We start from the raw sequence: 7292 nt of genomic DNA, 5'->3' as shown, positions 1-7292 counted from the left end.
AGGTGGAACCTCCTGATCAATACCCCAGCGTGAACATCACGGGCAGGTACCCAAGTCCTCTCCTCCGGCCCGTATCCTCTCCAATGGACCAGGTACTGGAGGGAGCCCTGGACCATCCTACTGTCCATAATCTTGGCCACCTCGAATTCCACCCCCTCAGGGGTGAGAACGGGAACAGGAGGTATCCTCGAGGGGGACCAGGACGGGGAGCAGCGTTTAAGGAGGGAGGCATGGAAGACGTCATGTATGCGAAATGATGGGGGGAGCTCCAGACGGAAGGATACAGGGTTGAGGACTTCAATGATCTTATAAGGTCCAATAAATCGGGGAGCAAACTTCCTGGACGGGACCTTAAAGCGCAAGTTCCTGGACGACAACCAGACCAAATCCCCGACGACAAACCGGGGGTTAGCAGAACGTCTACTATCCGCCTGAATCTTTTGTGCGCTCTGGGACGCCTTTAGGTTCTTCTGAACCTGGGCCCAGACGGTGCACAGTTCCCGATGAACATCCTCTACCTCAGGATTATTGGAACAACCAGGGGAGACGGAGGAGAATCTTGGGTTAAACCCGAAATTACAGAAAAACGGGGAGACCCCTGACGAGTTACTGACCCGGTTATTCAAGGAAAATTCAGCAAGGGGAAGGAATGAGACCCAATCGAATTGACAGTCAGAGATGAAACACCTTAAATATTGTTCCAGGGATTGGTTGGTCCTTTCCGTTTGGCCATTAGTTTCGGGATGGAAGGCGGAGGAGAAGGACAGATCAATCTCCAACTTTTTACAAAAAGCTCTCCAAAATAAGGAAACAAATTGTACCCCTCTGTCAGAAACGATATTGACTGGGGCCCCATGGAGACGCAGGATGTGTTTCACAAACAAAGAAGCTAACGTCTTGGCGTTAGGTAGCTTCTTAAGGGGCACAAAGTGGCACATCTTGCTGAAGCGGTCGACTACCACCCACACCACCGACTTGCCCTGAGATGGAGGCAAATCGGTGATAAAATCCATGGAGATATGGGTCCAAGGTCTCTGGGGAATGGGCAAGGAACGTATTAGGCCCGCAGGTCGGGACCTAGGGGTTTTGGACCTAGCGCAAACCTCACAAGCGGCGACGTAAGCCCTAACGTCTTTAGGCAACCCAGGCCACCAATAGTTTCTGGTAATGAGGTGTTTGGTGCCCAAGATGCCAGGATGACCAGATAGAGCGGAGTCATGGTTTTCCCTGAGTACCCTCAGCCGGTATTGCAGGGGAACAAACAGTTTGTCCCCAGGGACGTTCCCGGGAGCTGCACCCTGATCAGCCGCGATATCAGAAGCTAAATCAGAATCCGTGGCAGAGACGATTATACCAGGGGGTAAAATACAAGCAGGATCCTTCTCAGAAGGAGGATTGGCCATGAAACTACGTGACAGAGCATCAGCCTTAATATTCTTGGACCCAGCCCTATAGGTAACCAAGAAATTAAATCTGGTAAAGAATAGTGCCCACCGAGCTTGTCTAGGATTAAGCCTCCGGGCCGATTCTAGGAAAACCAGATTCTTGTGATCCGTAAGGACCGTTACCTGGTGTCTGGCCCCCTCCAGGAAGTGCCGCCACTCCTCAAAAGCCCATTTAATGGCTAGAAGTTCGCGGTTGCCAATATCATAGTTACTCTCCGTGGGCGAAAACTTCCTAGAGAAGTAAGCACAGGGGCGGAGATGGGTGAGGGAGCTGGTACCCTGGGACAAGACGGCCCCCACTCCCACCTCGGAAGCGTCAACCTCCACAATAAATGGCTCCTCTTGGTTGGGCTGAATCAGCACGGGGGCCGAGATAAAGCACTTCTTGAGGGTCTCAAAGGCCTGGACGGCCTCAGGGGGCCAATGGAGGACATCAGCACCCTTGCGGGTAAGGTCCGTAAGAGGCTTAGCGACGACCGAGAAGTTGGCAATAAATCTCCTGTAATAGTTGGCGAACCCTAAAAAACACTGTAACGCCTTAAGGGAGGCAGGTTGGACCCATTCCGCCACAGCCTGAACCTTGGCAGGGTCCATGCGGAATTCATGAGGAGTGAGGATTTGCCCTAAAAATGGTATCTCCTGTACCCCAAAGACACATTTTTCAGTCTTAGCAAACAGATTATTCTCCCGAAGGACCTGGAGCACCTTCCTGACATGCTCCACGTGGGAGGACCAGTGCTTGGAAAACACCAGTATGTCATCAAGGTACACAACAAGAAAATTACCCAGGTACTCTCTCAGGATTTCATTAACAAAATTCTGGAAGACAGCAGGGGCATTACACAACCCAAAGGGCATGACCAGGTATTCGAAATGACCCTCGGGTGTGTTGAACGCAGTTTTCCACTCATCCCCCTCTTTGATGCGGATAAGGTTATATGCCCCCCGTAGATCGAACTTAGAAAACCATTGGGCTCCCTGAACCTGATTAAAAAGATCCGGAATCAAAGGAAGTGGGTACTGGTTCCTTACGGTGACCTTATTCAGGTTACGATAATCAATGCACGGCCTAAGACCACCATCCTTCTTCCCCACGAAGAAGAAGCCAGCACCTACAGGAGAAGTCGAGGGGCGAATGAAACACTTGGCCAGGCATTCTTGGATATATTCCCTCATAGCTTTACGTTCAGGACATGAAAGATTAAATATCCTCCCCTTAGGAAGCTTGGCACCAGGCACCAAATCGATAGCGCAATCGTAATCTCTATGGGGGGGCAACACCTCGGAGGCCTCCTTAGAAAACACATCGGCGAAGTCCTGAACAAACTCAGGAAGCGTGTTTACCTCCTCCCGGGGAGAAATAGAGTTAACAGAAAGACATGACATAAGACATTCATTACCCCATTTGGTGAGATCCCCAGTATTCCAATCAAACGTGGGATTATGCAACTGCAACCAGGGAAGGCCTAAAACCAGATCAGACGATAATCCCTGCATCACCAGTACAGAGCACTGCTCCAAATGCATGGAGCCAACAAGGAGTTCAAAAACAGGAGTATGCTGAGTAAAATAACCATTAGCAAGGGGAGTTGAGTCGATTCCTACTACAGGGATAGGATAAGGTAAATCAATACAAGGCATCTTTAGAGACATAGCAAATTCCGCAGACATGATATTAGCAGATGACCCTGAATCCACGAAAGCACTGCCCGTGGCAGCCCGGCCAGCAAACGAGACCTGAAAGGGAAGCAAAATTTTATTGCGTTTCACATTAACGGGAAATACCTGTGCGCCCAAGTGACCTCCCCGATGATCACTTAGGCGCGGAAGTTTTCCGGCTTCTTATTCTTGCGCCTGGGACAGGTGTTCAGTAGATGCTTGTCGTCCCCACAGTAGAAGCAGAGACCATTCATTCTGCGAAACTCCCTACGTTGTCGAGGGGACATGGAGGCCCCGAGTTGCATAGGTACCTCCGAGTCCTCCGTGGAGGGGCGAGGAGACGGGACCTCGGGGGGGATAGCAGAAAAGTCAGAGGGGAGCACACTGAAGCGTTCTAGCTGACGTTCCCTGAGACGTCGGTCAAGTCGTACTGCTAGGGCCATAACCTGGTCAAGGGAGTCAGACGAGGGGTAGCTAACCAGCAGATCCTTCAGGGCGTCAGATAATCCTAACCTAAACTGGCACCTTAGGGCCGGATCGTTCCACTGAGAAGCTACGCACCACTTCCTAAAATCAGAACAGTATTCCTCAACCGGTCTCCTACCCTGACATAAGGTCACCAGCTGACTCTCTGCTAAGGCAGTCCTGTCAGTCTCGTCGTAAATGAGTCCGAGGGCAGAGAAAAAACGATCAACAGAGGAAAGTTCAGGGGCGTCAGGAGCCAAGGAGAAGGCCCACTCTTGGGGCCCTTCCTGGAGTCGGGATATGATGATACCCACCCGCTGGTTCTCGGAACCTGAGGAGTGGGGCTTTAGGCGGAAATACAGTCTGCAACTCTCCCGGAAGGAGAGAAACGTCTTACGGTCCCCTGAGAACCGGTCAGGTAACTTGAGGTCGGGTTCTAGAGGTGAGGTGAGGGGTACTACTAAAGCAGCGTCACCCTGATTGACCCTTTGGGCCAGGGCCTGGACCTGTAGGGAGAGGCCCTGCATCTGCTGGGCCAGGGTCTCAAGGGGGTCCATGATAGCGTCAGCGTAGGAGAAATGGTAGACTAGGTAATGGCTTGTAATTATGTAGTGGCCGGAAGGAGGTGAAGGGAAAGTGAGCCCTTATCTACCCACCGCCCTGTCCCTGCCTACTTGCAACGACTCGCCCTAGGCGACGAGGTACAACTGGGCGGCGGTCCCTACGCTGTCTAAGTGCACAGGAAAACAAACAGGGAACATGCAAGGGAAGGGGCAGTAGCCACGGAACGCCACGAGGAAACGGAGCGGCGAACGGACAGTCAGGACCAGGACGAAGTGAGTACACCCAAGCGGGCAAGGAGACAGAAGCAAGCCAGGGGCAAAGCAAAGCAGGTCAAGCAGAACTGCAGCAAGGCAGAAGCACGGCAGAAGCAGGCTGGAGCAAGCAGCAGTGGGGCCAGGAATCCAAAAGAATTACAAGCACTGAGGGAGAGAACAGGGCAGGTAATAAAGGACAGGAGGCGGAGCTAACTCCGACAGACCAGGCCGCGATAGGCTCTCCCACTCCTGAGCCTGCCACCCTGGTTGGTGGGTGATGGTGTCAGTCGAACAGGTCTGGCCTCAGGTGTGGATTGATTAATCCCAGGAGTATACCTAGATGAAGTACCTGGCAGATCCCTAACAAAGTGCTTGAGTTTCCACTGCGAGTGGGCAGGGCTAGTGACTGGAGACTGTGAAGGTATCTTCCACTGTGAACATCTGCTGCCATGCCGCGTGGGATGGACGTGGAGCGCCTCCTCGTCCTGGTCCAGGGACATCCAGAAATTTGGGACACTCGCTCGGAGGCGTACCACAACCGGACGGCCAAGGAGGACGCCTGGGAGGAGGTGGCAAAGGAGCTGTTCGGCCAGGAGTGGGAGAGTGGCCGAACCCGTGACCGCAGTCGGTTGGGTGAGTACCAGGCATTTTCTGGCAAAGCATGTCATCCCTTTTGAAGAACTGGGGCCCTGTATGTGTCTTCTGCGCATTTTCACGAGAAACTTTTGTGGAGCAGGCGCATCACCGTGTACCACGTAATTGGCAGTGCAGGGCCCTTCATTTAAGTGAGAGGTCATAGTTCTGATGGCATGATATCTGTTTTTTAACTCCAACAGTCCAAGAGATCAAAACACGGTGGCGGAGCTGCCGTGACCAATTCCGGCGTGAAATGGGTGAAAGGGGACGCAGCGGGGATGGCGCATCTCGCAAGCGACCCTATATGTATACCCAACAGCTGATGTTCTTGAAGGACATCATGGAGATGCGCACGTAAGAGTTTCTGCCATTGCATGTGTCTAATGTGTGTTCGCCCATGTCCTGTTTGCCATCGTGTTGTTGTAGGCATTGTTATATATTCTGTTCTAACGTAATTTCCTCATTCTAGAACCACAGACAATTTGGAGGATACCGCAGAAGAGACAGACGTGGGCGAGTCTCGGCCGGAACCTCCTGCTGCCCCTGTCCTGCCCCCTAGCCCAGAGCCGACACCCCTGGAGCCCGCCCCTGGCCAGTCTGCACGGGCCGTCGCCTCTCCGGCAGAGGAGCGCCCCGTGCGTGCCCGCACTCGCCGGGCCCGTGCTCAACAGGCCTCCGCAGCGGGGCAAGTAGATGCCCGGGTCCTGGAGTATCTAAGGCGAGCCGCTGATGAGGACGGGAACGACGCCTTTGGCCGAAGCATCGTTCCCCTCCTCCGGCTGGTCCCCATGGACCGTATGGGCCGTCTGCAAGCGTCGATCGTGACGTTGATCGACGCTTCCAGACCGCCCCACAATCCGAACGTGTGCTTCACGGCCATTGAACAGTGGCGCAGTTCAGCCATGCCGGCCACCACGCCCCAGGTGCCGGGCCCATTCCACCCAGGCCCCCAGATGCAACGCCCGCATCCGTATATGCGCCCTATGGCTCCCCACTTCCCTGGCCCAACATACCCCGGGCAACATCAGCACCACTATGCTGCCGAGGAACAACCTACACAGCTCCAGGTCCAGCATAGTGGGGCTGAAATGCAGGCCTATTCATCCCCGGGCCACCAGTACCAACACCTTTAAGTGTGTTGGAGGCCAGAATTTGTGACGCCACAGTCTTTTTTGGTGCAGGGATGCCAACTCGCCGTCCTCTTTTTTTGTTGGATCTATATTATACACCATGTTGGTGTTTTTTGTTTGATGAAACATTTTTGGGCTTTTGCAAAACCCTGTATTAAAAACTTGAATGTTGAATGGTTATATTTCGTGTTGTTTTTCATTGATACCCCTCCACACAATGTTTGGGCCACATTTCCTTGGCCTATACCCTCGCACACCTCTGGGATTTGGGTACAATGCATACACACGTGATATAAGGTTTTAGTTAATCACTCGGGGTTTGATATGGTTTGCAAGAGGTGCGGACGTTTAGGTGCTGTCATGGGCCCCGAGGCAAACTATGTACACTAGCAATTGGCCTTTCCAAACTTTAGCCCACACAACATTCTATCTCCAGAAAGAAGGTTGCCAACTTTCTAAAGTCCTGCTCAAACCCCGACAGATGTAAGGTCGCAGCCCGCGTCAAGACTCCTCTTGTTTTGCAAGTCCCTAACCCAACAACAACCACGAAAAAAAGAAAAACCCCAGCCCACATGTGACGTGTGTAGGGAAGCCGACAAACAACAGAGAACCCTTCAAAGGTCATCACGCACCCACGGTGCGGCTCCAGATCGACATTCAAAATATGCCGCCAAAGTATCCCTCATGCGAAGGCAGGATGAGAGAGATCGGCCGAGAGGAATAACCGGGACACTGAGGCTGCTGCCTGCATCTGTAAGGATATTTGCTGCATCAAAGGTAGCATCATTAATGCAGCAGAAGTTATGCAGACCGACACACAATTCTATAACACGTGTCACATTCTGCATGGACAATTGCATTGTCGTCCCAAAGACACGCCACCTGCGCGACATAATGCCAAAGCCACATTCCACACATCGACGAGCTCGGCAGAGGCGGAGATTAAGGTGCTAAACCTGCTTCTCCCAGCAAGCAGGGGTTGGGCCAGCTGGCCTATTTGTAGGCTGGCTTGCCATGAATCTCCTCTGCGTTTTTGACGCTCGTTGCAAACGCTAGTCGTGCGCGCGTTGAAAACGCAACAACGCTGCGTATACGCAGGCAAAACGCAATGCCAACGCGCGCAACACGCTGCGTTTTTT

The sequence above is a fragment of the Rhinoderma darwinii genome, chromosome 2 (assembly GCF_050947455.1).
Source record: "Rhinoderma darwinii isolate aRhiDar2 chromosome 2, aRhiDar2.hap1, whole genome shotgun sequence".
NCBI classification, from domain to species: domain Eukaryota; kingdom Metazoa; phylum Chordata; class Amphibia; order Anura; family Rhinodermatidae; genus Rhinoderma; species Rhinoderma darwinii.
The sequence above is the reverse complement of the archived record's forward strand: the minus strand, read 5'-3'. Positions refer to the sequence as shown.